The sequence below is a fragment of the Oncorhynchus keta genome, chromosome 29 (genome assembly GCF_023373465.1).
Source record: "Oncorhynchus keta strain PuntledgeMale-10-30-2019 chromosome 29, Oket_V2, whole genome shotgun sequence".
In the NCBI taxonomy this organism is placed as follows: domain Eukaryota; kingdom Metazoa; phylum Chordata; class Actinopteri; order Salmoniformes; family Salmonidae; genus Oncorhynchus; species Oncorhynchus keta.
In genome coordinates this window covers 52,783,425-52,790,617 of record NC_068449.1, presented here as the reverse complement: position 1 = coordinate 52,790,617, position 7,193 = coordinate 52,783,425, and the positions used below count along the sequence as shown (strand labels likewise).

Here is a 7,193-nt window from a genome sequence, read left to right as displayed (position 1 = left end):
ACTAGGACCAAAATCATTCAGAAAAGTACATTTTGTATTTGGCAGTTAAAGTTGGAGGACATCAAACAATTGATTGAAATTATCACAAAATTGATAAGTCACCAATTTAATCTAAATTGGTCAGAGACAAATTTCTATACCTTCTAGTTGGCACCTATTAACTTATACTGTCACTTGCATAAGATCAAGATAGTCACATACTTCAGTTGAGAAACAGCATCAAATGTGGGGTTAACATATTCTTCAAGTTGCACCAGGGTTTAGTAATTAATACCTTTCTTGTTTGCATTGTCCTGTGTTGACTTTGAACATCCTATACATGCAGGTATGTACACAGACTTATAAGAGTTAATAATATACATATACATGTGATTTTTTTTTTTTAAACCTCCTTTAAACAAAAATGTATAAAAACATTCTGAATGAATAGTTTATGCACTCGAATGACTAAAATGGACAACATCACAATCCCATTGAATAGCACCATGTCTGTGCTCTGCTGCAGTGGGCACACCTGCTGACTACCGAGGGCTTTGTAAAGCATAGCAGTGCATCAATCAATATTAGAAAATACACACATTTACCACATATGATACAGCCAGCCTCGACCGGACCGACACAACCCAACATTCGATCCACTTGGCTCTCTATCTCGCACTCAAAAAAACAAATATTAGTTGACACGGATTGAACGATCGACAACAAAAATAACATGATAGGCTAGTTCTCTAAAGAAAAACAGGACACAATATGCTGCTTTGCACTATCAAGGGGGACGTTTAGTTGCTTTTACCTTCTGTAGATGCAATTACTGTTTTTAAGATTTAATTGGGATGTTCAGCTATGGCAGTTAGCATAGTTGGAAAGGGTATTCTCCACAACATCAGCCCTTGGGGACTCCTAATATTTGACACTTGAACTAAAGCACACCTGAATGGAGTTCTGACAATTGAGTTGTTGAGGGGGACTAAAACCCATGTTGTACCACAGGAAAAGGGGTGAAAACACTTCATTGAGGGTTCATGGATCATGACTTTCTCTCCAGGCTTGGCCAGCCATGCATGCATTCATACTCTGGTTATAGGCCCACAACACACATCAACTGACATCAACTGTCCCACGAACTGGCTGTGCTGTCTTCAGTGCTAGCAGAAGGCAGGGTTAGCCCTGTTTTAGGGCTCTATTCAATCCGTATTGCTGAAGTTCAAGTGTTACAGCGCAATTGAAATTTAAAGCCAGTGTTCCCGAGTTAGCGGAGACTGTATTCACGGTAAACCCTGCATATGTCGGCTCAATCGGAAATGACCTTTGCATTTTTATCACGCAATCTATAGCGCTTCAGCGGTAAGGATTGGATAGAGCCATTAGACGGCACCGCAGTGGTAGAGGGTGGAACCGTTGACAACTGTCAATGTCTTATCAGAAGGCCACGGGGACGGGGTGGTGTTGGTAGGAGGGCTGTCTCTAGTCATGAGCCTAGACCTCCGAGCTGTCCAAGCTGCTGCTCCCAGTACCCATCATGCCCTCTCTGCTGTTGCCACTCCCTCCGCTGTAGGCCGAGCACGACGAGGTGGAGTAGGGAGGGAACTGGCTCTTCTTCTGGTTCTTCCTCTTGCGCCGCACCAGCAGAATAACCACCATGGCCACCAGGCAGGTGAGAAGGATCAACCCGGCCAGGCCTACCAGCGTGGGCAGGGTGGAGGTGTCCACAGGCTCCCTGCCGGAGCTCTCCAGGAGGGGGCGCTCCAGGAAGGGTGAGTCGCGGTCCGACCCAGCCCGGTCACGTCCACCCCATGGCTGGCGCTGGCTCACCACCAGGCGGTCCGTGCGGTCCAGAGCGATGTGCTGGATGTTGGTTCCCCGATTGTTGTCGGTGCCGATGTCCTGGGCCAGGTCCGGAGCGGGGGCGGCACGACGGTAGCGACCCCGGGAGGAGGTGTCGAGGTCGGGCTGAGGGTCGGCCACGGAGGACAGGCTGTGGTGGTACTCCAGGCTGCGCTTGCCGATGCCACGGTTGGCGTTGTCTCGGGAGCGGACGGTGTAGATGGTGTGGATGAACCACTCCCGACCTGCAGCCACCTGGAACATCCAGACACAGTGGAGCTTGAGGTTAGTGATAAACACATTGGCCTATACCCTTCAGTGTGTGATTTCAAACAAAATGTGTGTGTTTTTGTGTGCAAGTAATCAAACTCAGATTTCAGAAACCAGATTTAATTCAACCATACAGAGACTATTTTCCCATTGTTATCCAGTTTACAGACCATATTAGGTACGATTAGGGGGGGGGGGCGGGACAGGGCTGACCTGGAAGAGAGGCGAGGAGGACAGGGCGAATCCGTCTGAACCAGGCTGCCTGACCAGAGGCAGGCCTCCAGGAGTGTCCAGGGCCAGAGTGGCACCAAACAACACATCTCCAAACGCTGTGGCCTGGGTCTCTGGCTGAGCCTTGTCCTGAGGAGGAAAACACACACAGGTTAGACCACTGAAATCATTACAGTAGGAACCTAACTTAGAAATATTGTATAGGATGTCTATGGATTAGAGGTAGGTAGCTTAGCGGTTAAGAGCATTGGGCCAGTAATCAAAAGGTAACTGGTTCGAATACCGTGGCCGACTAGGTGAAAAATCTGTCGATGTGCCCTTGAGCAAGGCACTTAACCATAATAGCTCCTGTAAGTCGCTCTGGATAAGATCGTCTGCTTTAATGACTGAAACGTCAAATGTATTTCAACAGCCTAACAGCAGCATGGCTCACCTGTACTGAGATGGCAAGAACACAAATGGTTGTACATGGTTGAAGCAAGAAATTACTTGTGAATTAATTAATTGATATAGCAAAACTGACCAAACTGCATTCAAAGTGACCATAACAAAACTCCAGAGGAATCTGCCCCTGACTGGAGGCATCATGTGTTAAGTGATTGGCGTACGCACCAGGATCTTGAATCTGTAGAGCAGTGAAGGTGCGTCGGCCAGGCAGCCATACTCCTTGTTGGTGGGGTTGTACTTGGGGACGTAACCGTCAGCTCCTGTACACAGGAACACCTTCTCTATACTGCAGGAGAAGGAGTCACCCAGGTTCTGGACTGGGTCCACCATCACACGGCCGTAGATAGAGGAGCCTGGAGAGGGGGATGGAGGGAGAGATGAGAGGAGGGTGGTGTCCCAAGCACTGAAAGCTTCATTAAATGGTTATTAGACTGTTAAATATGATCTTTACATTCAAACTCAGAAAGCAGTTACACAGAAAGCTGTGTGAGTTCTATAAGATAAAACAGCTAATAATGTACAATGAGTGGACAAAACATTAGGAACACCTTTCTAATATTGAGTTGCACCCCCTTTTGCCCTCAGAACAGCCTCAATTTGTCAGGGGTACGGACTCTACAAGGTGTCCAAAGTGTTCCACAGGGAAGCTGGCCCATGTTGACTCCAATGTTTCCCACAGTTGTGTCAAGTTGGCTGGAGGTCCTTTTGGTGGTGGACCATTCTTGATGTACAAACTATTGAGCGTGAAAAATCCCAGCAGTGTTGCAGTTGTTGACACACAAACCGGTGCACCTGGCACCTACTACCATACCCCACTCAAAGGCACTTCAATCTTGTGTCTTGCCCATTCACCCTCTGAATGGTACACATACACAATCCATGTCTCAATTATCTCAATGCTTAAAAATCCTTCTTTAACCGGTCTCCTCTCCTTCATCTACACTGATTGAAGTGGATTTAACAAGTGACATCAACAAGGGATCATAGCTTTCACCTGATCAGTCTACGTCAGTCTATGTCATGAAAGAGCATGTATGTTGACTAGTGGTGTATCTATCTATATGTTGACTAGTGGTGTATCTATCTATATGTTGACTAGTGGTATATCTATCTATATGTTGACTAGTGGTGTATATATCTATATATATATACTATATATGCCATTTAGCAGACGCTTTTATCCAAAGCGACTTACAGTCATGTGTGCATACATTCTACGTATGGGTGGTCCCGGGGATCGAACCCACTACCCTGGCGTTACAAGCGCCATGCCATCTATATGTTGACTAGTTGTGTATCTATCTATATGTTGACTAGTGGTGTATCTATCTATATGTTGACTAGTGGTGTATCTATCTATATGTTGACTAGTGATGTATCTATCTATATGTTGACTAGTGGTGTATCTATCTATATGTTGACTAGTGGTGTATCTATCTATATGTTGACTAGTGGTGTATCTATCTATATGTTGACTAGTGGTGTATCTATCTATATGTTGACTAGTGATGTATCTATCTATATGTTGACTAGTGGTGTATCTATCTATATGTTGACTAGTGGTGTATCTATCTATATGTTGACTAGTGATGTATCTATCTATATGTTGACTAGTGGTGTATCTATCTATATGTTGACTAGTGGTGTATCTATCTATATGTTGACTAGTGGTGTATCTATCTATATGTTGACTAGTGATGTATCTATCTATATGTTGACTAGTGGTGTATCTATCTATATGTTGACTAGTGGTGTATCTATCTATATGTTGACTAGTGGTGTATATATCTATATATATATACTATATATGCCATTTAGCAGACGCTTTTATCCAAAGCGACTTACAGTCATGTGTGCATACATTCTACGTATGGGTGGTCCCGGGGATCGAACCCACTACCCTGGCGTTACAAGCGCCATGCCATCTATATGTTGACTAGTTGTGTATCTATCTATATGTTGACTAGTGGTGTATCTATCTATATGTTGACTAGTGGTGTATCTATCTATATGTTGACTATGATGTATCTATCTATATGTTGACTAGTGGTGTATCTATCTATATGTTGACTAGTGGTGTATCTATCTCTATATGTTGACTAGTGGTGTATCTATCTATATGTTGACTAGTGGTGTATCTATCTATATGTTGACTAGTGATGTATCTATCTATATGTTGACTAGTGGTGTATCTATCTATATGTTGACTAGTGGTGTATCTATCTATATGTTGACTAGTGATGTATCTATCTATATGTTGACTAGTGGTGTATCTATCTATATGTTGACTAGTGGTGTATCTATCTATATGTTGACTAGTGGTGTATCTATCTATATGTTGACTAGTGGTGTATCTATCTATATGTTGACTAGTGGTGTATCTATCTATATGTTGACTAGTGGTGTATCTATCTATATGTTGACTAGTGGTGTATCTATCTATATGTTGACTAGTGGTGTATCTATCTATATGTTGACTAGTGATGTATCTATCTATATGTTGACTAGTGGTGTATCTATCTATATGTTGACTAGTGGTGTATCTATCTATATGTTGACTAGTGGTGTATCTATCTATATGTTGACTAGTGGTGTATCTATCTATATGTTGACTAGTGGTGTATATATCTATATGTTGACTAGTGGTGTATCTATCTATATGTTGACTAGTGGTGTATCTATCTATATGTTGACTAGTGGTGTATCTATCTATATGTTGACTAGTGATGTATCTATCTATATGTTGACTAGTGGTGTATCTATCTATATGTTGACTAGTGGTGTATCTATCTATATGTTGACTAGTGGTGTATCTATCTATATGTTGACTAGTGGTGTATCTATCTATATGTTGACTAGTGGTGACTAGTGGTGTATCTATCTATATGTTGACTAGTGGTGTATCTATCTATATGTTGACTAGTGATGTATCTATCTATATGTTGACTAGTGATGTATCTATCTATATGTTGACTAGTGGTGTATCTATCTATATGTTGACTAGTGGTGTATCTATCTATATGTTGACTAGTGGTGTATCTATCTATATGTTGACTAGTGGTGTATCTATCTATATGTTGACTAGTGGTGTATCTATCTATATGTTGACTAGTGGTGTATCTATCTATATGTTGACTAGTGGTGTATCTATCTATATGTTGACTAGTGGTGTATCTATCTATATGTTGACTAGTGATGTATCTATCTATATGTTGACTAGTGGTGTATCTATCTATATGTTGACTAGTGGTGTATCTATCTATATGTTGACTAGTGGTGTATCTATCTATATGTTGACTAGTGGTGTATCTATCTATATGTTGACTAGTGGTGTATCTATCTATATGTTGACTAGTGGTGTATCTATCTATATGTTGACTAGTGGTGTATCTATCTATATGTTGACTAGTGATGTATCTATCTATATGATGACTAGTGATGTATCTATCTATATGTTGACTAGTGGTGTATCTATCTATATGTTGACTAGTGGTGTATCTATCTATATGTTGACTAGTGGTGTATCTATCTATATGTTGACTAGTGATGTATCTATCTATATGTTGACTAGTGATGTATCTATCTATATGTTGACTAGTGGTGTATCTATCTATATGTTGACTAGTGGTGTATCTATCTATATGTTGACTAGTGGTGTATCTATCTATATGTTGACTAGTGGTGTATCTATCTATATGTTGACTAGTGATGTATCTATCTATATGTTGACTAGTGATGTATCTATCTATATGTTGACTAGTGGTGTATCTATCTATATGTTGACTAGTGGTGTATCTATCTATATGTTGACTAGTGGTGTATCTATCTATATGTTGACTAGTGGTGTATCTATCTATATGTTGACTAGTGGTGTATCTATCTATATGTTGACTAGTGGTGTATCTATCTATATGTTGACTAGTGATGTATCTATCTATATGTTGACTAGTGGTGTATCTATCTATATGTTGACTAGTGATGTATCTATCTATATGTTGACTAGTGGTGTATCTATCTATATGTTGACTAGTGGTGTATCTATCTATATGTTGACTAGTGGTGTATCTATCTATATGTTGACTAGTGGTGTATCTATCTATATGTTGACTAGTGGTGTATCTATCTATATGTTGACTAGTGGTGTATCTATCTATATGTTGACTAGTGGTGTATCTATCTATATGTTGACTAGTGGTGTATCTATCTATATGTTGACTAGTGGTGTATCTATCTATCTTGACTAGTGATGTATCTAGTTGTATCTATCTATATGTTGACTAGTGGTGTATCTATCTATATGTTGACTAGTGGTGTATCTATCTATATGTTGACTAGTGATGTATCTATCTATATGTTGACTAGTGATGTATCTATATGTTGACTAGTGATGTATCTATCTATATGTTGACTAGTGGTGTATC

At 40.7% G+C, this 7,193-nt stretch overlaps 1 pseudogene; it reads right to left on the bottom strand.

Annotated features, from left to right (window-relative positions):
• Window positions 1–13: 13 nt before the first annotated feature.
• Window positions 14–7,193, bottom strand: part of LOC118375841 (FRAS1-related extracellular matrix protein 2-like) — a 65,350-nt pseudogene continuing 58,170 nt past the window's right edge.